Source organism: Python bivittatus, unplaced genomic scaffold, assembly GCF_059951505.1.
Source record: "Python bivittatus isolate LINGU-HERP-01145 unplaced genomic scaffold, Pbiv_v1 ctg000480_np1212, whole genome shotgun sequence".
Lineage (NCBI taxonomy): Eukaryota > Metazoa > Chordata > Lepidosauria > Squamata > Pythonidae > Python > Python bivittatus.
Window position 1 is genome coordinate 105,631,412 of NW_028277075.1, and position 27,047 is coordinate 105,658,458.

The 27,047-nt window shown below is 39.7% G+C and overlaps 1 protein-coding gene across 1 annotated transcript in view; it reads left to right on the top strand.

The window, feature by feature from the left end:
- B3GALT1 (beta-1,3-galactosyltransferase 1) overlaps positions 1-27,047 on the top strand; it is a 359,787-nt gene that overhangs the window by 226,653 nt on the left and 106,087 nt on the right. The window contains exon 3 of the mRNA XM_088145191.1: positions 3,883-4,067. The gene's annotated coding sequence lies outside the window, so the exon portion shown is untranslated. The remainder of the gene's footprint in view (positions 1-3,882; positions 4,068-27,047) is intronic.

Consider the following 27,047-nt stretch of genomic DNA (forward strand, 5'->3'; position numbering starts at 1 on the left):
AGGTAGTTTCATTTTAAAAAGCGGGGGGGGAATCCACAGGATTTTCGTTTTTTTGACAAGTAGCCATTTGGCAAAAGGTTTGGTTATTGCAAGTGCTGCAAATTAAATCTTACCAACAAATAACTTTTTAAGTGTTTTTCTCTTGGATGTACCTGTCTCTGTGCCCCATGCTTTTTACCCTGAGCATCCAAGTATTTATTTTGCTGCTGTTGTTGTTCTTCCTGTAGTTTTCACAGCTGCCCAGCTGCCCTCACACCTGCCATTTCCTCTCCATCTGGGAATGTTCCCTCAGGTTGCCCTTAATGAATTTCATTAAAAGTGCATTTGTAGCTGAAGAAAATGTATCTGCCAAAACCTTCCTTTTAATTTTAACTTAGACAGGGAGGGATTCCCCTGGATGAGGCAGAGGCACTAGAAGGTGTGTGCCTCCCAAGGACATTTGGGATGGGAGAACAGAAAGATACCATGTACATACATGGCAGTGTGCTATATTTTATATCAGACGGCCCACTACACATCCATTTTAAGGCATAATGGGGTGATAGGAGAGCAACTGTCTAAAATAATTCATTGAGCTTCCTCTGAAGCCTTCTCCACCACACATAAGAAAACTCCCCCTAGTGAAACCATGTTGCTGGTGACTTCTAAATCATGTCAGTGATTAAAAACATGAGAATTTTTCTCTGGATGGCATCATGTTCAACACGATTGCCTGCTGCAGGATGCTGGGCAAAACCCCTCACCTGCAGGGGCATCTGCAGGAAGAGGGGGGAGGTGGTCAAAAAATGTCAGGATGGCAATTGTGACCATGTGCTTGAAGCCCTGGCCTTTTAAAAGGGTTGAGGCCTTGAATGCATAATCCCAGCTGCCATCTTGATTTTTTTTAACCTCCCCATGGATGCCTGTGCTCACCTGTACACTGTGAAATCTGGCATTATTTTGCAACGTGGTTCAGAGATGTGCTTTTAGGTACAAATCTGTCAGTTCCAGTTTAATTCTAAGAATTCTTCATAGTAATAGCAGAAAAGAATGTTGCTGGATTCAGAGATAACGCTGGAGGAAATTGAGTTGAGATGATCAGGGGTATTCTCTGCAGTACAGTGAGGTCAACCTATTCACTCTGGATTCCCTTAGCACTAAAGCAGGCAATAGCACAAATTGTAGGTTGTCTTGTTGAAGAATCTGATTTTATTCACTTGATTCTAAGTACAGGGTGGCCTGATCTAAATTAGGACTATCGCATGGAGGGAAGAGAAAAGGTAATCATTTTCTCAGCCCTTTTGTTGAAAAGAATAGTCCTTAAATAAGCATAGGATTTAAAGAGGAAACTCAAGGTTTTAAACTTCATTTAAAAAAAAAAAAGGAAGGTTAGATCTCCAGCCTATCCCCACTTGGGGCTGTCCCCATTCGGCCACTTAATGCTTACAGTAAGTGAAATAAAATCAGAAATTGGAGCAGGGTGACACGCAATTTGCATATCATTTAGTGTAATTGGTAGTTGCTTACTTTCCAGTCTTAATTCTTTTTGACCCATTAGTGAGTGAATTTGTTTTAGAAAAATTAGCTGAAAAAATAATAGCAAAGAGCTTTGAAGAACAATAAAGGGTAATTTTATCCAAATCTGATCTCTATTTCTTAGTTATATTTAAAAAAGACTGTCACTGTTAATGACAAAATGACTGTTTGTATAACTATGGAATTTTAAAATTGTATTTTTCTTATAGTATGTATATATAAATATTCTTACATTTTTGATAAACATGTTAAGAATTTGATAAACCAGTTTCATGATACCAGTCCAGACAACATGGAATTTTATACTCTACCCTTTAAGGTCCTTCTTTCCTAAGTGTGCTACTGGGTAAAAACTGAAATCAAATGTTATTAGTTATAAAATCAGTTGTGGAAGTGTGATACTATCAGATTAATTCATTCCTGTCTAAGAAATAATTGTATCTGTGAAATAACTCTCCCACCTGTGGAATATACTAAGTTAAGGGCAGTAATTCTAAAACAACTAATCCTTCTGGGTCTCAAAGCCAGTTACTATTGGGGGGGAAAGACTAAAAAGATTCGTTGAATGATGGAGGAATAAAGCTGGGAGACTGATCTCTAAGAAGTCCTTGGTTATTCAAAGTCAGCATCTGGAGTCTAGATTTCTTCTTTTTTACACCACTTTCCTTTGTCCATAATTTCTTTCTAGACTCAGAATCATACCTAAGGCTTAAAGAATGCTCCCTTTTTTAACCACACTTCCTAAGCCTTGTTCACATTATGTAGCAATACTTAGGGAAGGATGTCTGTGTGTTTCTACAAAGAATCTTATTCTAGATTTTTAGGGTTCTCAAACATGCAGGTGGGTGACTTCCACCCACACAGGAGTCTTTTGAGGTACAAAAATGAAAACATACAGACTGAAGAGAGACTTCCTTCCTTCCTTCCTTCCTTCCTTCCTTCCTTCCTTCCTTCCTTCCTTCCTTCCTTCCTTCCTTTCTATAATTTTATTGAAGTTTTTAATAAACATAGTAAAAACTAATACAAACTAAACTAGAAGAAAAAAGAAAAAAAGAAAAGTTCAGAAGGTGCAGAAAAAAGAAGAAAAAGAAAAAGGCAAGAAAGACAATTATAAGGAAGTGGCTTCCAACCTTCATCACACCGAGCATAAGCTAATATTCTAACTTTTCACCCTCTTTTAAAGTTACAGATAAAGCAACTCTTCTCCCCATAGCCTAACTTTTATCTATATGCAATCCAGAAATCATCATCTTTTCAAAATTTCCATTAGGAATTACCAGAAATATCAAACAAATAGTTTATCCCTGGTCAAATAGTCCAACTTTATATTCCTTCTTTTTGCTCTGCACAATCTTGACCTTCAAATCATTCCTATTGCATCTCAGCATTTGATCTTTCATCACTCTTTAGCATTTAAAAGGAGTCTTCAAAGCTTTCACCAGCCTACTTTGTAAATCCCATAAAGAGGCATAGTACAGAATGTCTTGTCACAACTGTTTCATGCCCAGATTTTTTTCTTGGTTTGTCTTTTGTATTCCCACTTTGGCAATCTCAATTTTGTTGTCTTCCATGCCTTCAAACTCTATAATGTTTATGTCAGGTAGAAGTTTTTAAAGGTTTTTCTCATCATCTTCTAAAAGTTTATCCATTGAAATCTGTATCTTTTCTGAGATATTTCTGATATATTTCAGTCCATGTTTCAAAAAACTCTTTAAGATAAGAAAAAGTTATAGCTAGCTTAGCCATTTTAACTCTTTTCTGCCTGGTCCTTTAGTTCCCTCTAGTGTCCATGTGCAGCCTTTAGCAAGCTTCAGTTCTTAATATGGGTTTAGTTCTGTTTCAGTCATTTCCCATGATTATATTATTTATATACTTGTTTTTCAAATCTTACAGCAAAAATAACCAATATTCCAAATTTCTCTGATCTCCCAGTCTGTTTAAAACTTTCTTACATCAAAATCTCCCCCTTTTTTTCCTCTTTGCTTTTTGCCAATTGTATATTATTTTAAATTCTTAAGTCTCTGTTTAAAATTTCTTAAATCCGAAGAAGATAAAACTCACCAAGTGTCAAATTAAGCTCACTGTTTTGAAGATATCTAATATCCATAAAGTATTTAAATTGAATCTTACCCAAAGTGATTAGAAAGTGAGTTTGGCTGGCTTAGTGTCCTTATGAAAGGCTCCGATGCTGCTGAGAGCAAAGATGTTTCCTCCCTCGGCTCCTGCCACTCAAACCTGTGGGAGATCGCTGTTTTACAATCTCCTCATGAGGAACTGCCATTCAGAGCACTCGTGGGTGATCTCCTGATCTCTCCTTCAGAGAGATTTGAAGGACCAGTCTATATGAAGATCTTTTGTTCTTTACAGTGATCATCATCTCTGCTCGGTTGCTGAGACGTCTTCAGTCAGCTGTGACTCACACTGGAACAGAACTTGTGGGTTTCCATGATGCTACACCCCACTCATCCCCCAGTTCATCACATTTGAACAGCCAGCCTTTTATGTTCTGACAATCTGAAGAAGGATTTGCAGTTTTAGTGCAACCTGAGCAGGTCAGTTCTTCTCCAGTTATAAAGACAGTGGTAAAACTAGAGTCCTCAATTCCATGTTTTATCTCTAGCATCACTGTATGTTTCTGTTATATAATGTACTTTAATAGAGGCTAACCAGCTTTCAAAACAGCAGTTACTGCAGCATATGACATGATGCTGTTTAAATGCTAATTTCATTCATCTTTTTTCCAATCTGTTTTTTAAAAAATGAAAACGTTTCAGGGGTTGAATAATGCCTGCATAATTTAATTTTTCTTCATGTGATGCCACATCATGGCTTGAAATGGCAACTGATGGTGGGGGCTGAAATCAAGTCTTAAAATAAGATGTCACTTTAATTAATAAACTTTTTATTGGCACCTGTTCATCAGGATGGAAATTTGCATCTGAACTGATTTTCTAAATGCTGTAGATGTACAGCTATATTAACATAAGTTTCCATTTTGGAAATGACAAGCAGTTGATTCACACAGTTGCTAAGTGATTGCCAGTGATCTGCATGGAATTTGTTCTTGGAAATGGATTCACAGCTTACCTTATCATCAAGTATCCATAGGAACATAAGCATCTGCCTTATATTAAGTAAAGCCAATGGTCCATATCTCAAAATTCTCAGAGAAGAACTTTCAGACAACATGAAGATACTAGATTGAACCAGGTTCGTTCTACCAATGATCTACAGGTGATGATCTAGGGAAATCAACTAGATGACCTCCCTGATGACTTAAACTAAGGGGAGATAATATTTTGGGGCCTCAGGGATCAAGGCAAGCATTTGGGGACATACCTATTAGCATACTTGTGAACATATGTTATTTATCCATAAAATTCCACACATCTATATACATATAACAGACCCACATGTGTTCATATACAACATCCTCCTCATTTACAAATAGGGAGAAACCCACCACATAGAGACGGGTACAAAGATACTAAAAATCTACATACGCAGAACATATGTTCTCCGTTACAGCCATATTTACAGAAATCCACATAGACATCCTATACACAACACATAAACACTATGGGGATATTCACACAAGCACACACTATAAGCATCTTGGGAAGAAAATGGAAGTGTAAAGCTTCATTTTTTCTCCCTGTGCAGGAGAACAAGGAGACAATCGGTGTCCTGGTGTTCAAGTGACTGATTAGTGGGCTACCTAGGACTGGTGGAGAAGGGGGGAGGGAGATATAAGGACCCCAATAATTCCAAATAGGGAATTACAGGGACATGTGAGTCCATGAGCCCTGCTTTGCCAGTCTCCAGACTGAGACTCTGGATATTCAGGGTAAAATCTTCTTTTCTTTCAGTGTATCTCTAGACTTCCTTCTGCAGTTGGATAACTATGTCAATAAAAGGAGAATTTGTCCTCTGAGCAAACAGCTTTGCTGAATGGGGAAACTATTCTTTTCTCATAAAAGATATCAAAGTCTAGGCATGTTTGTCCCTACAGCTCTGAAGAGCAGAACTACATTTGATTTAGTGGAATATGTTTATTAAGGAAATAAAACAATATTCTTGAATTGTTTGCTGGGAGGATGAGGGAGTAAACACAAAGAGAGAGAGAAACATTTTAAAATAATATGTTCAACCTTGAGAAAGTCATCACCTTGCTTGCAAGGATTTTCATCTTTTTATTATTATTATTCAACTATTTTCAGGCATATGGGACAGCAAAATCTTATTTTTAAAAAATGTGGTGGTGGTGGTGTGGCTTACATGGAGTGGAGTGGCCACATGGGATTCATTGCTTTGATAATGACACAGGTAAAAATAGTCATTTTATTATGTTGCATTATATTTCTTCAGGAAGTTGTACACTACAGCACATTATTGTCTCTGTACGGTGGGAAGAATGTCTAGCACTCATGCATAACGTTCATCTATGACTTAAGGACACTATTATGTCATAAAGAAGCTTCATAACTATATGCCATTTGCAGGATGCTGGGGTGGTTAAAGCATTTGACCAGGATGAGGAAACCCAAGCTCAAACCCCAACTCAGCCTCACAGGCTAGTTCTGAGGGGGGAAAAATATGAGGGGAGAAGTAGACTCCCTTGATCATTGGAAGGAATGGCTGGCTATCAGAAGAAAACTGTGATAGGCCTTGCCTTTGAATGTGTGAATTGTTTTCTTGGGTTTTGAGCTGATATAAAAATTCTGCCTGTGGTGATTTTTGATCAGGCCATTACACATTGTGAGTCAAGCTTCAGGGAGCTGTGAACTTTGCCATTAACCAAATTATTCCAAAAGCCACATGAGGGGAAAAATGTGTGCACTAAAAGGTGAGTGAATTGGTATCTTTTCAGGGAGGTTCAGGCCTCCAATCAGGTCTGTGCCTGTTGATGGGACATGGGTTGTGTCCAGCTTTGAGGCCTGGAAAGCTCCTTCTGCAGTTTTCCCCATACTAGTTCCTTCCATTTGTATTGGATGTATAGCCAAAGGCCATTTTGGTTGGACATTATAGGAGCTGAAGTCCAACCCATCCAGAGAACATCACACTGGGGAAGGTCTCATAGGGTTTTTCTGCCTTAAAATGCTTTCCTCCCATTTGTCAACCAGCTCGAAATGACCCCGACTTAAGAAATCCCTTCCCAAGTTTCAGTCTCTTCCTCCAGTTTAATCCTAGTTATGGTCTGCTCTCCAGACCATGTTTACCACACACCCCAGTTGGTAGATTCCCCTGTACTTTAACCCTCTTGGACCAGTAAAAAGAAAACAAAAACAGAACACAATTGTACAATCTTTCCTGTTACTTGGGCTAGAAGGAAGAAGTGGCAGAACCACTGTCAATTTCATCTGTTAAAAAAAAAAAAAAAGATAGGTCCACACAAATGAACTTGTTAAAAAAAAAAAATGGACATATTCCCCGTTTCACTGTTTCATCAGTGAGCCTGTAGCAAAACAAAAATAGAATGAAACAAAACACCCCAAACTTGCAGCTTTTCCCTTTTCCACTGGCAAACTTATTTTTTAAAAAATGGCCATGAAGTGGCCAGAGGAAAGGGGGATTCCTGCTGTGTGAACAGTAATCAGTTGGAGTGGGGTGTTTGTCTCCAATGACAGGAAGTGCAGCAGGAAAACTGGACAGCATCACTTGGGCCAGCATAAGTCACAAAACACCACTTTTGACACACAGCAGATGAAGACAGATGGAGTTTGTCTTCCAGGGGGAGCAGGTACAGGTAGAAGACAATGTGGTACATTCCTGCCCATGAGAAACAGGCTGTGGCCTGCACTCACACTGTGGCCCACACGTCATGCAGATCGACTCCTAGCTGTGACCAGAACTGCAAAGAATTTCCCTGTTGAGCCATTCAGACTGATTGATTTCTGTGCCACCACAGTCACGTAGCCCTCAGCAATGCGCAAAAATAATTCCAAACATAATCATAAAACATCCACAGCCCAATGCTTACAATGTATAAACATTCAAACCAAAAATTGGAGCATTAGAGCAATACAAATTTATATATGTCCATGTTTACATATGTCCACGTGTTCCACTGACCTCTATGGACAAGACATAGTTGAGTGGGTGAAGAACACATTACTCTTTCTCCATTGCTACTTCCTGTCCTCCCCAAGCCAAGCTGACAACTGGAAGCATTTTTTAAGGTTTTTTTAAAAGATACATTAGTACAATTCTGATGAATAGCACGATCCAAGAACCAAGCAATAACATTTTAAAATACTTGAACCGAAGGGTCAAGATTTTTTTCTGTTTAGTTCAGCAAAAGTGGCAATCCTCTTTTCAGTACCTCTTCCCTTTACAATTAAAGTTTGCAGTGTGGAGGGGGTGGAAAATTTGCCTCTTCCCTTGCTTTCTATGCAGCTTAGATATCAAAAGTGGGTTGTTTAAAAAAGCTCCCCACCCCATGTTTTAAAACACATTTGTTCTGTGGGTGTTCTGCCCTCTGCCTGTTCTTGCAGCCTTAAATCCCGAAGCCTTTCAAATTTTAACAATGGAGGCCAAAGTTAACCTTCAGTGACTTTGAAAGAGGTTAAACAGAGCAGAAGGCTGATCTTAACATCAGTGTAGCAAGCAGGGCTGAGTTCATAGGGAAGTTGGCTGGAGGTCTCAAATCTCCTCTCCCAGAAACTCTCTGAGTCTTCAGAACTTGGCCCTACTTTCTGACCTGGGACAGCAGCTTGGTAGTTCCAGCTACCATCACTATCTTCCAAGGGAGCCCCTCCTGATATTCTCCCCCTAACTTCCAACATGTGAGAAAGAGAAGACCCCCACACACACACGTTCTGTTGCAAATAAAAAGGTAAAAAAGAAAAAAAAAAACGAAATTCTTATGACACCAGCTCCAGGCTGCATAACATCAAGCCTTGTGCCTAGAGACATCTGCCCCCTTCTCCCCTCCCCACCCCACCTTCAGGGATAGACACTCTCACAAGAGTTAAAGAAATTAAAACTTTATTTTTCAAAAAGAGGGAAATATAGAAATTACAGTTTAACGTCAAAAGCTTAAAACTGGAAAGATGCAGTATGCATGACTCATAACGATTAATAAAAATAAAAATAAATACGAATATATATTTAAGGAATATTAAGTTAGGAAAGTGGAAATACTTATACTTCAGAATCTATAAAGTAGGATCTGCAGCTCTTGCAGCATATTCTAAATTTTTAAAAATCCTATTATGCAAAAAAAAAATCTTTTCCATACGCTAGCTTCTCATATCTGCATTTTATAGTATGATGCAAGTTGCTGAATAATTTAGGTTTAGATAAAAGAGGTAATTAGTGTGCCATTGGCACTAACGAGCCAATTAGCACTGACAGTGTTATAAAGAACTCAGAGTACAGGTAGCACTGCTGTAATCAGCTTCAGAGAACCATCAGTGCTCCAGAGTTGATAACTACCAAAATACTTCCTCCCACCCACATGCTGGATGGTTTGTGAGATGTAGTCATTTAACAAGCTCCCATCCATGCTGATTAAAGATATATGCTCAAACTTTGGGGCTTTGGATGTTGAGGAGAGAAAGTGGATTTTCCAATGGCTTTTCTGTTTTTCCTCAATTGCTTTTATGCTACTTTGTCCTTTTATTTGTTTTGTGTTTGCATTTGCTTTGCTCTTTTAGTATTTTATGGGTTTCATTTTTGCTTCTAATTTATTGTGTCATAAATTTAACCTTTTGTAGGCCCCATAAAAGGGGCCTACAAAATAATTCTATCAGGGCTGGCTTTTCCAGGCATCTCTGTTTTTCAGTCCAAGTTGAATTTTGCCTTTTTTTGTTCGAGTCTTGAAAGCAACGAGGTCCTCTTGAGAGCTGGGCCTACACTAACCTAGTTTGGATTTAGACTTATCCACACATCTCCTGTAATGCCTGTGACAGATACATTTCCTAATTCAAACTAAAATTTTGGAATACCTTGGTTAGTCTCTATCTATCCATCCCAATTCTTAATTTAGATTGGAGAGCAAGTTGTTGTTGTTGTTGTTCAGTCATTAAATCGTGCCCGACTCTTCGTGACCCCATGAACCATATTGCGCCAGGCCTTCCTGTCCTTCACTGCCTCCCTGAGTTTGCTCAGTTTCATGCTCATTGCTTCAGTGATGCCATCCAACCATCTCATCCTCTGCCGTCCTCTTCTCCTTTTGCCTTCAATCTTTCCGAGCATCAGGGTCTTTTCCAAAGAGTCCTCTCTTCGCATTAGGCGACCAAAGTATCTGAGCTTGAGCTTCATTATCAATCCTTCCAATGAGCAATCAGGGTTGATTTCCTTTAAGATTGACTGGTTTGACCTCCTAGCAGTCCAGGGGACTCTCAAGAGTCTTCTCCAGCACCACAGTTCAAAGGCATCAATTCTTCGGCGCTCAGCTTTCTTTATGGTCCAGCTCTCACAGCCATACATTACTACTGGGAAAACCATAGCTTTGACTATGCGGATCTTTGTCAGCAAGGTGACATCTCTGCTTTTTAGTATGCTATCTAGATTTGCCATAGCTTTCCTCCCAAGGAGCAAGCGTCTTTTAATTTCATGGCTGCAGTGTCTGTCTGCAGTGATCTTGGAGCCCAAATAAATGAAGTCTGTTACTGCTTCCATTTTTACTCCTTCTATTTGTCAGGAATTGATGGGTCCAGATGCCATGATCTTCGTTTTTTTAATGTTGAGTTTCAAGCCAGCTTTCGCACTCTCCTCTTTCACCCTCATCAAGCAGCTCTTTAGTTCTTCTTCACTTTCTGCCATTAGGGTGGTATCGTCTGCATATCTGAGGTTGTTGATGTTTCTCTCTGCAATCTTAATTCCGGCTTGTGATTCTTCCAGCCTGGCATTTCTCATGATGTACTCTGCATATAAGTTAAATAAGCAGGGTGACAGTATACAGCCTTGTCGTGTTCCTTTCCCTATTTTGTTCCGCTTGTTCCATGACCGGTTCTAACTGTTGCTTCTTGGCCCGCATACAGATTTCTCAGGAGACAGGTAAGGTGGTCTGGCACCCCCATCTCTTTAAGAATTTGCCACAGTTTGTTGTGATCCACACAATCGAAGGCTTTTGCATAGTCAAGAGAAACTCTTAAAGACAAAAAGGAATCTTGTTTGCAATTGAAAAAAGTGTTCATATTTTGTTTGCAAAAAAATATGAACATTTAAGTCTACATAAGAGTTTATTTTCTTCTAATCAATAAATCAATATTTCATAGGAATCCCAAGCCTTCTAGCTATAACATCACCTAAGGGCAGCTTTTCAATCTGGAAAGGGAAAGGGAGCTGTATATCACTTTTGTTTTTATGTACCCCCTAGTGATATATTTCTAATGATGCTGCTATCACCATCATGACCTCCTTGGGAGTTTTTCAAGGGCATCCAACTGACCAAGGTATCCCCCTTCCCCCCCACCAAAAAAAAGACTGCCAGGCATCTGTTTGATATAGAAAAAGACTAACCAAATGAAGAAAAAGATCAAAATTGAAATTAACTGAGTGTGGTAGAATACGCAAATGAAATTGACATGCGCTAAAGTTCTAAGTGTTGAATCATTCCTGTTTTTTAATTTCTTTGACTTGCTATTCCATCCATGATAATGCTGCTTCAATCAGGTTCAGTGGCGATTTATCCACGTTATTAAACATTCCAATCATGGTTAAGGTTTATTCATCCCTCTGTTTTATTCCAGATTTTTGTAAACAAACTATAGCGTAAATTCTGGTTTACAACTCTGGTATAATTGTGGCAGATGAACTGAAATCACACAAACTCAGTGCAGATTTTACAGAAGTATTATTTTAAGAAAACCCATTTCTGTAGTTTTTATTTCTATGCTAGTTTTTCTCTTTAACTGATAACAATTTACACATTCATAACTTCCCTAAACTCCTAAATATTTATAGAAGGAATAAAATTATATTAGCACTATTCCATATTACATTATGGTGATGCCCTACAGGATAAGTCTTTAGTTGTCTCATTTTAAATATAATAACAAGGTAGAACTATACACTGAGATTACATATTTCTCTCCAAATAATGTCAATATATTATGGGAACTTAGGTTAGCTACCTAAAGTCACTAATACTAGCGTACAGATCTAACATTCCCAAATCTTGTGCTCTTCATTGTTGGAACTCTAGCTGCCCAAATCCCTAGTCAGCTGGTGAATCTATCGTTCTGGGAAAAAAGTGCTGATCTCAACAAAAAAGCAATAGTTGGTGGTGGAGATCACACACGGATTCCATATATCTCTATGCCTGTGTTTTCCCCTCCATTTCTTTCTAACAGGAGCAGTGACAGGATTCTCATCTTGTGCTCTATCAGGTTTATGTTCCGCTCTCTCTCTCTAAGATAGATTAATCTTATATATATTTGCAACAGGATCTTGAGATCTTTATCCACCAGAAGAAGCTGCACATTGAATGTTTCTGTCTGATCAGAAATCAGCTAAGGAGAGGTGTTAATAACTCATTGTGAGTATCTCTGTAAAACTTAAAGCAGGACATGACCCCGTGATTCAGTTCTCCCATCTTTATAAAGACAAAGCCTTTCAGTGTAGGGAATTTTGTGGTATTTATCCTTCAACAGGGCTGAGGGTAAGATATTAAACTGCAGTTGTGTAAAGGCCCTCCGAAATTGTTTGTAAGTTAGCCAGATGTAATGCTGGTTTGAAATAAATTTTGCTCAGCTCCAATTAAGTTCTAAGTGTCATCTGGCTATATTCTGTTTGAATCCTTTATCAAGAATCCTTTCTAAGTGTTACCATTGCCTAATCTTGTCCCAGGTGTGTCACTATCTCAGTTGGGAATCTTAATCTATGTTGTTTGTCTTTCATTTGGAGTTCCCAAGATGAATAATATTTATTTAGCAGCATAAGATATATCAGACCTTGGGACTGAAAGTGAGCTTTTAGCCAATAACTGAACACACATAGCCATGCCTTCATTTTGATTGTTAGAGGCCCTGCCTCCAAATGCAGAGCAGTGCTAGGCACACATTTTGCTCCCTGGAGTATTTTTCTTAGGAATTCTAGTTTCTCATAGGTAGCACCTGGATTTAACTGAGCTCCATATAGAAGCTGTACCAATGTCTAAAGCCGAGGAAGTTGCAGACCAGTGGAGAGAAGATGACACAATAAAAGGCAGTGCATTTACACTAATCCCTTGACAAGCTCTTTACTAAATAGGCACAAGAGAAACACACTCAGCCCATGAGAATTTCTCCAAAATTCTCTTCTTTGAAAGACTTTGAAGAACACATTTTCCTTCATCAACTCAAATGAGAATGGTTAGAAAACAATGCAGATTTTCTCTACCCAAGGCTAGTTTTTAAGCCACCAGATGCTGGATTTCTTTTTCTGTAACAGATTAGCAAGGTCTTTCCTCTGATTTTTGCAGATTTACATTTTCCCTGTCGAATAGAGTTATGGATGATGACCTAGAATTGGGTGCAATCTCAGCACAGTGATGAATTCACCCAACAAGTTGCAATTTTCAGTCCTGCATCCCACCCAAAAACAGGGACAATGATACTGCTCTACCTCACAAAGCTGTTGTCATCTCATCAAGATAATGACCATGGAGCAATTAAGAAAGATGCTAGACAAATAAAACCTAAGTGCAGCTTCTTTACTGCATCTGGAATGGGATGCCATTTCCATTCATTAGACTGGAACAGAGCAGAAGGTAAAGCCAGGTTGCTTTTTACTGCTAATACTTCTCCTCTTCAGGTCTGCTGGTCCAGAAATGATGGTTTAATTTAGGTTGTCATTGGGATAGTTTGCTCGTCTGCAGTCAGAAAACAACGAGCAGTACAGTCAGTTATATCTGTTGTAAAGCTCCAGCACATTGCCAGTTTAAAAGCCAAAGGACCGTAAAAATACATGGCTGGTTAAACAGAAGCTGCATTTTGGGAAGTTCTGAACTGAATGTCTGCAGGGGTCAGGCAGACGTTTGTGGTGAGGTGTGCTGATTCACTTAGTTCTTGCTTCAGAGTACATTTTGCTGTGTTATTCATGCATTTGAGAAGTAGAGTGCTGTACATCCAGGGCATGGGATGGGTTAAAATGGAGCATATCCCACACAATGAAAGAAAAATTAAATTAATGGAAGTAGAGTTCCACCTCTATGAAAAACTAAAGGATCACCATTGCTTGTTATTTATTATTGTTTCATGCTTTCTGCTGTTCTTCTTCTGGAGCCGTCTTTCTTTGGCCACCATGATAACTTGTTCTGAAAGCTCCTTTTCCCCTTTGAAATGTTGTTTTGTTTTGTTGGTTTTGGCTTTGATTTTTTTGGTGATTTGTTTTTGTTTTTTTGGCTTCAGTTTTTGCAGCATCTGTAATCTCTCCCCCTAGCTCCTCAGGTTCTCCTTTGCATAAATTAAGCAAACTTAAATCTATGCCTTACATCATCCTTATATCTGGAGTGTACTTGACTGAAGATCACAACTGGTACTGGGATGTATTTATTTTATTTATTTATTTATTAAACTTGTCCCTGCCCATCTCCCCCCAATGGGGGACTCTGGGTGGCTCACAACATATTAAAATAATAAATAGATATACAATTAAAATTTATAACAGCACATGTTTACAAAAATAAAAGGAAAAAAATCCAAAAGGCCAATGGTTCAAGGCAGCAACACCAGGCCTCTAGGGGGCTAGCCAACCCTACATCTGATGACCTCCCTTCCCACCGAATTTCCACCGCAAAGCAGTGTGGTCATAAAGCAAGATGTCACATGACCACATTGCTTAGCGACAGCAATCCCAGCAGTCCCAGTTGCTGTCATTAACCAAGAATCATGGGTCATTAAGTGAGTACCCACCCCAATCCAAGCCATTCCGGGCTTGGCCCCTCCCAGCCTCAAGCCTCGGTAAGAAGGGACTACCTCCAACTCCCCTCACCTGCCCCACCATCTCTGCCCTTTTGGCCACCCTGCACTCTGCCTTGCGGGGTGGCAAGTAGCCCAAGGATTGGCCAGCAGTCGCTCTCGCCACCCTCCACTCCGAGACTCCGCCACCCCAGCTGACCTTTGTCATCTTCTTTCTCCCGCTGCTGACAGGGCTGGGCTTCACATTGTGAAAAACAAAAAGCGAAAAGCAGCCGCAGAGCCGCGACACACCAAAAAGCCCCTTTGCACCATGCTCCTGGGCTGGGGCTAGGCTGGGGCTAGGCTGGAACTGCCCAGGAATTGCAAGGAAAGGATCCAGCAGAACTGAGCCAAACTGGGGTCTGACTTTGCCACCCCACTCCTCCCTAGGCCTCCTCGCCCCTCTTCCCAACCCTTATTCACCTGCTGGATTTTTCCAGGATAAAAGCAGCAGTGCCCCCCTCCCAACCCTATCGTTAGTCTAAATCTGCAGGCGATGGCTTCCCCCCTTAAAAACCATTTGCCACCAAAGGAAGACCCAATGGGCAAACCTCAATGGGAGTCCGAGCTCCACGCTTCCTCCCCCCTGCCATCCAACCCTCCGATTTTTGGAAGAAAGACCTCAAAGAGGGTTCAGGCTTCGGGTTCCTCACAGCCACCAAGCATGCAGCTGGGACATGTGAGCAGAGCAGACGCAGCCCCCCACACAGGCTCTCTTCCCGCAAGGACCGCCACCGCCACTGCCTTCTTTGTCTCCATCCAAGGGGACAGCGCCAGTCCCTAAAAGGCCATGCTTGGGGGCGGATTCAACTCCTGCAGCTTGCTTCCCAGGGCAAATGATCTTTGGGGCCTTTTTGTGCTGCGGGGAAAAAAAAAGTAAAAAGCAGCTTTTTACTTTTTTTTTTGCAGTGCGAAGCCCAGCCCCAGACCAGACCAGGAGCATAGCACAAAGGGGCTTTTTGGCACGCCGTGTCTCTAGGGTTGCTTTTTGCTTTTTTTTCACAGCACGAAGCCCAGCCTCAGCCCACCCCAGCAGCCAGGCCAGGCACTCTTCGTCAGCCGCAGGAGCAAGGAGATGGTGAAGATCAGCTGGGGCAGTGGAGCGCAGGGCGGCAGGGGGACAAAAGGGCATAGATGGGGGAGAGATAGGTGGGTGGGGGAGTTGACACGCCCCTGCAGTCATAAATGTGGGCAGACTGCCAAGCACCTGAATTTTGATCACATGACCGCGGGGACGTAAGTCCCTTTGTTCAGCACCACCATAACTTCAAATGGTCTCTGAACGAATAGTCATAAATTGAGGACTATCTGTAGGCTGTCTTTTTTCAATACTGGCATCATTAGTGGCCAGACTTTGTTATGTCTTTGCTTTGGCCACCTAATCGCCATCAGATCAACTTGTAGAAGTTCACTGTTCTTCTTCAGCAATTAGAACATTTTTACTGGGCTGGGATGAGGGTGTCATCATCTGGCACCCAAATTTGTTCAAACATTATTGCCGTATCCATAGTTTTCTTGGCAACGCTACAGAAGTGGTTCATCAATGCCTTCTTCTGGGTTTGATTCTGAAGTTCTTGTTCCTATGTGGGTTGATTTCCCTTCAGAACTGCAGAGTTCCATTATAGATTACTCTTAGCTTCCCTCCCTCTCCCCTTTTGACCCTATCAGGAACTCACAAGTCTGCTGTATGACTCTGAAAGCCATTGGCACTACTATCCCCTTCCACCACATAAAGGTGGTAATTCTTTTAGACCAACCCGTCCTCCCATTTTAAGATTTTATGCATGTATGTAAATATTTGCAATATTTACATATCACCAACACTCTTGATGGTTTATAGCATTTGTATAGTTATACAAATCTTAAAACTACCAAATAAAGACATAACCTAAAATAGAATAACTATGCAGTAATTAACTCTCTTCTGGAAATCAAATCCCAAGTACATTATAAATTAAAAACTCTGCAGAACTGTTCTGCTTTCATCACTTTCTTAAAAACCTTCATGGAGGACACCCTCCAGATCTCTGGGAGCAGAGTATTCCAAAGGGATGAAGCAGATTGAAAACACTGTTTCTTGCCCCCAAGCCGATCTAACATAGGGGATAACCTTCAACATCTCAGTTAAGGTCATGTCACTACATGGAACAGTTCTACAAAAACCAAGCAGGCGGTCCTTTAGGTACCTACATAGATTCCAAGTTATGTGGCTGAACATGGAAGTCAGGGCTTTGAATTGTGTTCAGAACCCAACTGACAACCATTGCAGAACCTGCAACTCCACTTTTGCATTATTATAGCAACTATTATCCACCAACAATTTGGCCCCACCATTTTGTACCACTTTTAGCTTCTAGATAGTCTTTAGAGGCATTACAGAGTCCATTCTAGAGGTGAAAAAGAGAGTGGTGGCTGTCATCAGGCCTCTGTTGCTTGCATCCTACCAGTTAGAAGGTATATGCAATGTCCTGACATACACTCAGTACACTAACCATAATTATTGTCTGCTCCTGAGTTAATGGAGACATATAGTTCATAATTTAAAAGAACCTGAGTATGGGTATGACTATAATTCAGGGTTAGAACAGTGATTTACATGTTGATGGTCCCAAGTTCAATTCCTGCCATTTCTGTTTTGTTTTGTTTTTAACAGATGGAAAGGAAAAGTTTTGATCTATTAAGATATTAAGAGAATAATAATAATAATAATAAATTATTATTATTATTATTATATAGAATAATAGAGAATAATAATAATAATATATTATTATTATCACAATAACATATTATTTCTAAAAGAACTGCATGTTTCTCTTGTTTTTCTCCCACTATTCAATTCAACTTTTTCTCTCTATCCATTTTCACTACATTTATTTATTTGCAGGATTTTTAGCAAACTTCACCCCAAAGGGCTTTAAGCAGTGTATAAAGAATGTATTTATTTGCTTGTTTATTTTATTTTATTTACTAATTTATTTAGAAAATTTGTATGGTCACCCATCTGAAATACATTATTCTGGGCAGTGAAAAATCAATACAAAAAAGAAATGTAATAAAGAATGACAACATAATATACAATATGTATGCTGCTATGATAATACAAAAAATAGAACACAGTTAAGCGAAAACACATTCCTTTATAGGGGAGTTATTCAGTCCTTTTCCCTTTGGGGTGTCTTTTTCCACTCTCATAAAAGAGACATTTTTGCTGAAGTTCCCAGCTGGTTCCACAACGGGTTGGAAAAAGTCATTTTGTAGGTTGTGGTTTCCCCACCCCCAGCTATCTCTGAGCTGGGAGGGTTTGGGTTCTAACCTTAGCTTTTATTCATCTGTGTTTTGCATGGAATGGTTGCTGTCCTGAAAAACTGATACATTCATATCCCCATGGCCAAAAAGCTTACAAGCTAGAGACATCAGCCCCTTAATTTCTCCCGCTGGTTCCTTTTGTTTAAGTCAAAGCAAAGTCTCTTTGAAAGCTGTAATCTTAGGGATATAAAATGGCAGCTGAGTTTACCTGTATTGCCTGCTTTACTGCTGGTTCTTGAGCCTCAGGGTTTTTTGGTCGCCTTCATTAATCATGAATTAGTCCAAATGAGGCGGGACTAATTCTGCACGCTTCTAGATTCTACAGCATCATCTGCTGTCTGTTTGGACTTTTTGCCAAACACTATTGCAGCGGAACCAAAATGTGCACTCTTTCACTTTCCTGCCCTGTCCTTCCTTCCTTCCTTTTCCTCTCCTTGGCTGATAAGTTTCTTTTTCTGTCACTGAACATACAAAAAAAGCTGAAAAGAGGAAACTTCTACAGGAGTGGCACACCAACCCTCAAGGTTGTGACTTTGGAGTTAAATTGTCTTCTCCAAGGTCTGCTAGTGATGAACTTTTAACCTCCCTTCCAAATTATTAAACCAAGAGGGAGGTGGGCTGCTTAGTGAATTACTTAAAACATGCACAAACTCTCACACACAGCATCTTTGTTCCCTTAATTAACAAAGAAGAAATCTGAAAAAAATAAGCAGCTTCAGCTGCCCCCCAGAATGGCTTCTCCGTCAAGTAAACCTTGCAACGTTTCACACTTTCATTGCTGAATGCAGCCAGACAATCCTGGCAAGACCTATTTGCTCTTGCTCCAAAGTCTTGTGCCTTTAATTTGAAATACCTCCTGATGGTTGCAGGGTTTTTTTAAGTATTTTTTAAAACTTATCTCAGAGTAGGTCTACTCTGTGGAAGCCAAGTGTTTCGTTTTTTTCACACCTGACACCAAAATGACTAAAGAGAACAGTAATCAGGGAGGTGATGTTCCCTCAGCAGATTTGCTGGGCCAGTAGGGGCTGAGTAGACCGCTGACCCCAATGAAACCATCATCCCCAGGCGTATCCCCTGAGCACCCTAGATTGTGTGCACAGGAGGCTTTATATTAGGAGAGGAAGGGAAAAAAGCGCTTCCAAACCAGCACGAAGATGGTTCTAGGCTGCCTCAGCAGCAGGCTGGGAATAAGATGGAGGCAACATCATGAGGAGATGTCCCTCCTGAGTGGCTAGTATCCATCTTTGTGCTGCAGTAAGCAGGACATGAAATTGAACCCTACATCTGGGACCCTTTGGTGAAGCCTGCTGAGAATAAATATCTTGGCACTGGGGTACATAACTGCACAATTTGTTCAAAAGATGCACAGTACCAAAAATGAAGGAAATTGATTATTAGAAGAATGTGTTAAGTGCATGCTGGAATTGTATTTGTTTTATTTATACAGCTATTTGGATAAATAAAACTCTGTTATTTGAGTTGAACTGCGGTGCAACATTTCCAGGGAGACTATTCGATACGTTATTGATATCTTGGAGCAACTAATGATTTGGTAAAAGACAAGGAATGCTTCTTTTCTTGTGAACATCACATTTTAATTTCAGATCAGACCTACATAAAGCTCAAAATATGCAGGCCGGTGGATAACGTTCTTTATTTTCCAGTTTGTGTATACATAATTATCAGCATTTTATATTTTATTCAGTAGAGCAGCTTGAGCAGCTACCAGTTGTGTTCAAATCACATTAGGATAAAGGGAGATGCATATTAAAATTCTGAAAAAAAAATGTATGGCATTGAATACATTTTAATAAAACTTGCTCCCTTATAGAGCAAAACAACCCAGTGTCCTTAATTTGGATATGCTTTACTAAACCAATTAAAAACAAGCCTTACAGCCTACAGGATTGGATCCAGTTTTAGTCATGCTTGCAGTCTGAATCTTATGTTAGCCAGGAATAACTTTAAAAATCTCGTGATTTCAAAAGTCAGTTCTAAGTATGATTAAACTTCCATTAACCTCAGTGTATTTTAGAATGCTATATTTTTAACAGACGATGAAGGCTTATTTAAACGTCCATGTAAGTACGAATGCTGACTGAGCATAAGTGGCAGAGATAAGCGTGCTGCTGCCCTGCATGAGCACAGATTTTCAAAGCCGAGAAAAATTATAAATGTGAAGTAGATTTTATTTTGATCACGAGAAAATACAAGAGGCTCAGGTTCCTTCAGCCATGGGACCTTGCCGGCTATGATGGCAGGTAGAGCATGCAGCCAACGAGTCCATCACAGATACAGCCAAGGTGACGTTCAAAGCAGCACAGAGAGAGAGACTGTCTTATAAAATACAGACATGCACTTTTAATTGCCAGAGAGCTGGCTCATCTCAAACTAAATGTTACTAGTCTCAGTAAAGGAAAGCATGTTTACCTAGGACAGGTTAAGAAAATGGCTGTCCTCCCCACCAGGAGCTTTCTAACTCTTGGGATTCTGAAACAGCCAACTAATTCTATGCCCTCCTTGGGATCCCACTGCCTTCTTTTTTGAATTGGATGTGGCTCCTAGACCCCATTTTTGCTGTCTCTTCTGACTGCATCACTGAATGGTGGTGTTCAAATTATGTAGTTCCTGCCATTTTTAGGTGGAAAACAGAATGCCAGTTGTAATATGAACCCTATGGGGCTTATACTGGTGTTCTCTGAGCTTGGTGGTTTTCCTGCAGATGTTTCATTACCAGGCTAGGCAACATCAGTGCATGGGAGATGGTTTTATATATGGTAGCTTGGTTGGGGCGTTTCTTGATTAGGTATTGCTTCTATAAGTTCTAGAATAAACATGATATCCCACACACATGACTTGGTACTATCTCTTTTGCATCATTGCTCTGTACTGTGATCCACCCCAAAAGATTAAATGCAGCTCTCGGGCATTGAGAGATTGCCCATCACTGATCTGAGAAAGGGTTTGCTTCCAGGGAAAGTGAAAATTAAGGGACAAAACTAAAAATTAGCCTATTATAGGCAAGGGCGTTCTTTGAGTCAAGCCTTTCATCTTTCAAATAATTTGCCAGTGGAATTTTTTGTACATGTGGGTAACCTGGGGCCAATTCATATGTTATTAGGAGAGCCATAGGAGTTGCAGATTCCCTTGACACCTTCCCATAATATATATTAAACTTTTCACTTAGGTACCTCTTACAGTCCTATTTTGTAATCTAGGAATTTCCTTTACAATCAGTCAGAGGAGAGGGTAGCATACAAGGGGTAAGATGTTATTTTCCATGAAAGGTATTTCATTAGAAGTGCATCAGGAGAAATTAATGGAGAAAGATTTCATAAGAATCATAATTACATAGACATAACTAGGCTATAACCTATGTTATTAAGTTGGTTTACAGAAACAGAATAATGAATGTAGTTGGTGAGGTTTCTAGAAATTTCCCCTGCTTCCAAGTAAATTGATGACTATGGTGGGAAATCTGGGAATTCTTGGTGTAGTGCTAACCTAATCCTTATATGTTATTTTGAGAGACCATCCCCATTAGCTGTTTGAACCTCCATGGCATATAATGGCCACGCACTAGGAAGAAAACTTAGATCACATGTTTACATTTCAGCATTCATCTGAAATTTCTGGAAGTTTCTAGAACTAGGTCCTTGTGTAATCAAGATCTTGGAGCTGTGCCAGTATCTTATATAGCAATGTAGAATCTGAGAAGGTTTCTCTCAAGTCATAGGGGAAAATGTTATGGTTCATCAGATAGATCTTTTCAAAAGACTGTGACTAGCTACTCGTGGGCCTAGAAAATACTGGAGTAAACAGGGAAATGGTAGAGCCCTTGCCCTTTCACCATTGAGATATGGAAAGACTCTAGATTGTATTGTTGAGGCCTGTGAAGTAACTTGTACCCGTCACCATAGAATGGAGTACCTGTTGCTAAACTCCAGTTCTCAGCCAGCTGAACAATGGGGAGGGACACCAAGAATGTATTTCAACAATGTCTAGAACCACTGGTTCTTCATCCACTAATGGAAAGCATCCAATATTATGCTATGCCTACTTTTTAACTAGAGCATGCTTTTTTTTCTTTTTCTTCCTTCTGCCACTATATGGAAATGTCATTTACAGAAAGGAAATATGTTGAGCGAAGATAGTGCAATGAAATCAGCTTAATTACTCTTCTATAAAGTTAATTGTAGCTCCATTACTTGTTGTCTTTCATCTTCTGCACAATGAGTGCCTGATTTGAAATACAGTAAAGGATAAAGGTATTGTACTATAAATATAAATTTTATTTGCTGAGAATATAACTCACAAGAACAATACTTCAAAGTTAATGAACCTTCTCAGTTCATTACCGATAAAAATGTTGCATGCCTTCCTTTTCGATACAATATGAAGTGTCAAGGTACATAAACAGCTCCTAGATTCCACCAGTAGAACATTTGTATGGGGAAAAAAACATGAGTGAGTCTGCTTTCTTCTGTGAATGTGCTGCTGAGTTTCTTTCTCAAATATGTAAGATATATTAAATCACCAGTGAACTCTGACTCCGCAAAAAATCCCCAAATGCTTTTTAATTAGGTTTCGGAATTTCCTTTAATGAAGATTTAAGTACTTTCTTTTTCATCATACACTGCAGTTTATTCTCATTCACTGCAACTGTGGAATTATAATGATTTATTAATTAAAAACTCAATAATAGGCTAAGTGTTGTGGTTGCATCAGTAAATTAGTTTGGACTTTCAAAGAGCCCTCAGTGCGATAACAGATTGCCACAAAATGGCTCATAGATTTGGACTTAGGAGGGATTTAAGGTCTGATATAAAACAGCCAGTTGAGACTGCTTTGGGATAAAAGCTATTTTTCTCTACAGTCAAGAAACAAAAGACGTACTTAAAGATCACAAAGTTATTTCTAGCCATCTCTTTTGTCCTTAGTTTGAAGTCTGTCAGAGCTGCAAATTGCATTTTAGTTGGGAATTGGAACTAGCTACAAAATAAAGAAATATGAACACAATACAGATTGCCTGTAGAAATGATAAAACCAAAACAGAATGATTATAACGCGAGGCAAATCTCACCTCTTAATTCACTCCATGCAGGCAATATCTGGGAAACGGAAATAAATACATTAACAAGAGCTGCAATTGCAGGCTAGACATTTAAGAAAATGTTAAGGAGACTATAAAATACGATAAGCTCTTGTTTAAAATATATTCAGCACTGGTCACTGCAGTTTTAAAAGAGCTTAAAAGTTACAGAGACAAAGAGGTGCATAATGAGAAGGCAGAGAGGGTAGTATTATCATACCATGTGATCTTTTTTGGCTCTTATCCAAATGCACTGTTGATTTTGCTGTTATCACCGAAGATAAATTCCTTGTGTATGTTTTTATACTTGGCCATTAAAAGTATTGGTATTGGTATTGGTATCCTGATTAAGCACAATGGGGAAGAACTAAAACTGGAGCCATTTGTGCTGAAGAAGACCATTTAGGAATGAATCATCAAAAGGCTGCCCAAAGTGGACAAAACTGGAGCCCTCCTTAATATAACATAAAGATGTCCTCAAGTCAAGCTCCATTCCTGGGACCAATGTCTTGGCAGCCATTTTCTTTTCCTGGCATGCTTTTTTCATTTACTTCCCAGCCTAGCCTAGAGCCCCAGAATTCTCTATTGCTTTTCTGCCCAAATGCTAGCTTTTGAGCTAAGCTTTGACCCTGCTTCTGCTTGCCAAAATATCATTCACACTATAGAGGTAAGCAGAAGTTTCAGTGTCTGGTGTTTGTTAGAAGTCTCCCAATTTCATTTATGCTGATCAGAAACTTTTCTTTCCCAGGCTGAGCAGCAAAAAATATGATAGTGAAGGAAAGCTATCACTCTGGTAAGGCAGAACCTCAGGACAGATGTATAGGCCTCACAGCCTGGGGGAAGTGCGTAGAAAAATCATCAGTGTAGAGCAGCATTTCTCCATCTCAACAACTTGAAGCTGTGTGGACTTCAACTCCCAGAATTCCCCAGCCAGCCATGTTGAAGTCCTCACAACTTAAAATTGCTGAGGTTGAGAAACACTGGTGTAAAGAGTAAGGAAGGTAGTCTTGACAGAGGTATGCAGAAGCGGTTGCCTAGCCAAAAGGGGCTAAAGCATTTTTTAAGTCCAGAACGTCCAAATAACGTTTGGAAATGGTTCAGACAGACATCTCCCTAATTCACTGAATCAGAAGGAGAAGGAGAAGGTACTACACAATCAGACTTGCAACATTTTGTTATTATAGCCATCCTCAATAAAAGCAGTTTTAACCTTCCTGAAGAGATGACTTCTTAGTCTGGTTTACTTAGTGAGGCTGACACCCAGAGAGTTTATTTATGTATTTCTCCAGTGTATATGTTGCTCCATTGTCAAGACTCTGAGCAGCATACAAATATGCATGCTGGATCCTGTTAGGGTTAAAATTAAAGCTCCTTCCTTCCTTCCTTCCTTCCTTCCTTCCTTCCTTCCTTCCTTCCTTCCTTCCTTCCTTCCTTCCTTCCTTCCTTCCTTCCTTCCTTCCTTCCTTCCTTCCTGTATTATGTTAGGTTGGTCCTCATGTTTTTTTCCTACTACAATGACCTCAGGGCTTCAAATGCTCATTTTATTTTTTAGAACATTAAAAAGACATCGTCCTGTTCTACCAAATGATGCTTCAAGCCATGCATTTAGCTTTGTGGCAGTGGAAGCAACTCCAGAACAGTCACAATGATGCTACAGCTTAATTTTAAGTGCAAACCTATACATGGCTCAGATTATTATTATTGTTGGTTGCACAGCCAGCCAGATGTTTAAACTGGATTTGACATTTTTATCCACCGACGAGTCCTTCCCAAAGACCTGGGATAGGCAGATGTTGTTGTTTGATGGTGTTAAAGGTAATGTTGCAGGATGTAAGCTGTTCCAAGTAAAGCTGCCTTTTGCAATTGACTGATGGTGATTTTGTCAATGCTGATGACTGTCAAGTGGTGCTCCAGATGTTTTGAGATTGCACCTAAGGCACCTATTACTGTTGGTACGATCTTTGCTTCCTTTTGCCACAGTCGTTCTACTTCTGTTTGCAGGTCTTTGTATTTTGTGATTTTCTCCAGTTCTTTCTCTTCTGTTCTGCTGTCTCCAGGTATTGCAATGTCCACTATCCAGACTTTTTTGCCTTTCTTATCAACAATTGTTAAGTCTCAGGTGTTGTGTGGCAGGTGCTTGTCTGTTTGAATTCTAAAGTCCCAGAGCACTTTAGCTTCTTCATTTTCTATGACTTTGCCTGTTTTGTGGTCCCAGGTCTTGCTTGCAGGCAAATGGTATTTCTTGCAGATATTCCAATGCACCATTATTGCTACTTTGTCATGCCATTGTTTGTAGTCAGTCTGTGGGATCTTCTTGCAGAGCTAACTAGGTGGTCAACTGTTTCTTCAGCTTCTTTGCAGAGGCAGCATTTGCTGTCTGTTGCTGTCTTCTCAATTCTAGCTTTGTTTGCATTTGTTCTTAAGGCTTGGTTTTCTGCAGCCAGAATTAGCCCCTCTGTCTCTTTCTTCAACTTTCCTGCTCTTAGCCATTGTCAGGTCTTCTTGTTATCTGCTTTGCCTGCTAGTTTTTCTATGTACTGGCCATGTAATACTTTGCCTTGCTATGTCTCTTTTTTATTCTTCATCTGGTCTTTCTTGTAGGCCAGTTTGGTCTCTTTGGTGTTCAGTAAACCTTCATGGTGTACCAGCTTCAGTGCATCTTCACTGTCCTTCAGATATTCTTCCAAAGCCCTTTTTTCTGTCTGCTGTACTTGCAACATTCCACACCCACCTATCCTCCTTGGTAAGTAGAGTCTATCAATGTTGCTGCGTGGATGAAGGACATGAGTCATTGTCATTATTTTTCTGGCCTTCCTATCCAGGGCTTCTAGTTCTGCTTGAATCCAGTCCACTATTCCAGCTGTGTATCTAATGACTGGAATTGCTCGGGTGTTAATCGCCTTGATTGTATTTCCACCACTGAGTTTGGACTTCTTCACTCTTCTGATGTATTCACTACTAACCTTCTTCTTGACTTCAGTGTGCTTAATATTGTCAGCCTGAAGGATGCCCAGGTATTTGTAGTGATCTTCTTCATCCAGACTCTTGATGTTATTTCCATTGGGCATCTTGATTCCTTCAGTTTTCACTATTTTTCCTTTGTTGATGGTAAGGGTGGCACATTTATCCAGTCCAAACTCCATTGCAATATCTTGGCTGTATATACCAACATTGTTGAGCAGTGATTCCATTTCACATGGTGTTTTTTTCCATACAGCTTCAGATCATCCATGTAAAGGAGGAGGGATAACCTGGCAGATGTTTTTGATGTTTGATAGCCATGTCCTGACCTGTTCAGTAATGTTGACAGAGGAATCAATGCAGTGACAAACAGTAGTAGTGATAGTGAGTTTCCTTGAAGGATTCCTCTCTTGATGTTAACCTCTCCCAGTCTATCATCATTGACCAGCAACTGTGTCTTCCATTGTGCCATTGATCTTTTCACAAAGCTTCTGATGTTTCTACTGACTCCTGTTATTTCTAGGCACTTGACTATTCAGTCATGTGGCAGGGAATATTATTATTATTATTATTATTATTATTATTATTATTACTATTTTCTTCTGGAAGCAAGCCTTTCTCTGCTATATACATAAGAATTATTATTAATAATAATAATAATAGTAGTAGTGATAATAATAATAATAATAATATAAACCCTTCATGTAGGTAGATAGGAAAGGAAAAAAAAAGATTTAATCTGAATAAATGATTACTTTTCCCAGAGTCTGTCATCTCTTTTGCCTGTGCACCTTTGAGTTTCAAGCAGGAAGAATTCATGCTTATCTCATGTTATCCATTCCTGTAATTGAAACAGGATATACATTGATTCTCATGTATATAGCAGAGAAAGGCTTGCTTCCAGAAGAAAAATACCACTGAAAAACAACAGTTCTTCCGTTTCACTTCCATCTCCCGTCAGTTATTTCTATATCTAATCCTATTTCTTCTTTCCAAACTTTTTTTGGGGTAGGGTTTTTTTTCTTTTTGCCTAGTGGCGATTATCGGAGTTGGTCTCCAACAGATCTTTGAGGGTGAGTTTGCAGAAGGCAGCTCTAAACTTCTCATTCGCCACTACTGTATTGAAAGGATGAACATCTCCACTTCTTTTCACTCTTTTTGGCTGTTAATCATAAAATCTGCTTTTTTTCAGTATCCCAAACCTATCTGTTTTGTTTTAGATGTGACTGTAAGGGCTATGAAATACGCAGAGGCTGTTCTTGATATTTTCATTGTCCTGAGGGAGG